The sequence below is a fragment of the Ruditapes philippinarum genome, unplaced genomic scaffold (assembly GCF_026571515.1).
Source record: "Ruditapes philippinarum isolate M1 unplaced genomic scaffold, ASM2657151v2 ctg4159_1_1_1_1, whole genome shotgun sequence".
In the NCBI taxonomy this organism is placed as follows: Eukaryota; Metazoa; Mollusca; class Bivalvia; order Venerida; family Veneridae; genus Ruditapes; species Ruditapes philippinarum.
In genome coordinates this window covers 161,809-164,406 of record NW_026862940.1, presented here as the reverse complement: position 1 = coordinate 164,406, position 2,598 = coordinate 161,809, and positions in this window count along the sequence as shown.

Sequence of the window (2,598 nt, the reverse complement as noted above, 5' to 3'; positions counted from 1 at the left end):
ATGCAAGCTTCATAACTCCTTTCAAAATTCCAGTTTATTTAGTTTTGCCCATTATGTTCTAATTAAGGGTACATGCATTATTTTACTTTGGAACAATGTGTCGCTTTCCATGTGTTGGTTTTTACATTGTCACATTGAGTGTGCCATGTCAATCGCCGTATGAACGCATCTGTAGAGGTTTTATGGTTTAAAAATTTTACCACTGCAAGTCAAATGACGCATTCCGCTTATACTCGGAGTAACAAAAATCTATCAAATATTAAACTCGATTATATCATTACGAATTCCATTTCTTTTTTCAACTTTTTACCAAGACATATCAAAAGAACTGTCATTCATTCAATTTGACTTCAATTTAATTCTTGCATTCATATTTATATATTTGGCGGATTATTTTATACAAAGGCTTATCATTCGTAAACATAACCTCTTTGTTGTAGTTTAATGTTTTGCATACTGAGGTCGATTAAGACTGGATAGACAGGATAGCTTTTTCAAGCAAAACTAAACAAAGATGGTATACAATTAAGAATTATCAGACTTCTTAATTCCTCAATATGAAGTTTAAATGTTTGACAAATCAAATGTTTATAGTGGCATGTTTTGCACAATAATTAGTCAAGACCTCTTAATGTTTATTAAATATAAAGGAAAGTTAATCTTACACAAAGAATATTGCTTTAAATTTGTATAATTATGTTATCTTTAATACCTTCATAAACGGTATGCTGCATCAAATTGCAAAATAGAAATCATGCACAGCATCTGTTAAGGAATTCAAAGATGTCAAAACACAATTGTACGTGATGGCTTTAAACCATTTACTTTTAGATTATTTATAATTTGAACACAGCTATTCCAAGTTGATACAAAAGAGCGGCGAAACTTTTCCTACTAAACACAACAAAAGAAAAAACACAAAAAACAACAAAAAGCACACAGATAACGATCCAGAATACAAAAATTGATCAATGAATAATCACAATATTGAATGTGCTTTGTCATGAATTTACTACCCTTTGTTTCAGTGGATTGTATTTTGTAAAAATTCTGATGGCGCCATAAGCCAGTCGTACACATAATGAGTGTACTTATGACATTTGAATAAAGACAGCTTTTATCTTATGATGAGTAAATTTCTTTTGATGACACTCATTCAGGATGCTTGTCTCTACAGTGAAGAAGTACATCGTTGAAATTCAATAGAAAATTTTACTTATTTCTTTAGTCGATCTAAAATGTTCACTTCTGTTTGAAAATTATTCATTTCAAAGTTATAAATGAAGACGGTACATAATGGATATTGAGTGGCGGCAGGCTCAATACTAGATCTATATATACTGAATTAATTCAATAAAATCAAATTAAGTTTCCCCTTGGCGGGCATAATATCGTTTTATTTAACGAGTTCAATAAATTTAATATTAACTTGTTTACAATTTTCTTTTGATCAAATATCTTTAACGATAACAAAAACAGTTCGAAGTGTTTTCATTTACGCGCCAATAGTTTAACGATAAATTAAACGCGCTTTTATGCTATGTTTGTAGATAACTTAAACGCGCTTTTACGATATGATTGTATGTAATACAAATGACGTCACGTCTCAACTTCGTATGACGCTAATGTAAACTCGTTTTTATTACATTCTTGCGTCATGGTTTATTTCGATAAACTGGTTAACTATCATCAATAGTGTATCAGCATTCCTTTAAATAATTGAGTCTCTTTTATCACATAAACTGCGGTGCATGAGTGTAAAAAACCGTTCAATAAAAACGATATTACACTAGTGAAATAACACGTTGGCGTGACGTCATTTTCGTTACATACAAACATAGCGGTAAAGCGCGCTAATGCTAGCGTTACATTAAAGACGCGGCAATAAAATATGTCTCTTCTTTGTAACACTACCGTAAACAGTCCTTTTTTAATATGTGATAAATAGTATATTATTTTCAAGTAGATTTAATACTATGTTTATTTTTATTGAACTCATTAAATAAAACAAAATTATGCTCGCCAGATAATATGATTTTATTCAACTCGTTCAATAAATTTAGTATTAAATCTACACTCATACAATACCCTCTATTTATTGATAAATTTTCTACCCGCATCTTCATTTACACTCAGTTAATTCTCGTCACTGGTATCACAGCTTTGTTAAAATATTAATATGAAAACAAATCCTCCTGACTGATCATTTGAATCATGAATTACAACAATTATGATAAATCATCAATTATCATAAAACACAACAGTTTAAAAATCTAGCCCCGACAACTGATGTTCACAACTCATTTAGTTATTCGTATTTGGTTAAATGTAAATGTATATTTATTTAAAATTGATTTTAATTGTTCTCTTAGTTATTTATCAAATAATGGTTAAGGTCGTTGACTTCAAATTACTTGCTCCTCGCCGCTGTGGGTTCGAATCTCGACAGGGACTTTGGATTCTTTTATGTGAGGAAGCTATCAAGCTAGCTTACGGAACGTCAGGGGTTCTACTCAGGTGCCTGTTCGTGCCTGAAATAATGTGCGGGATAAAATATGAGGCCTTTATCCACCAGTAAAGCTGGAACGTCACAATTTT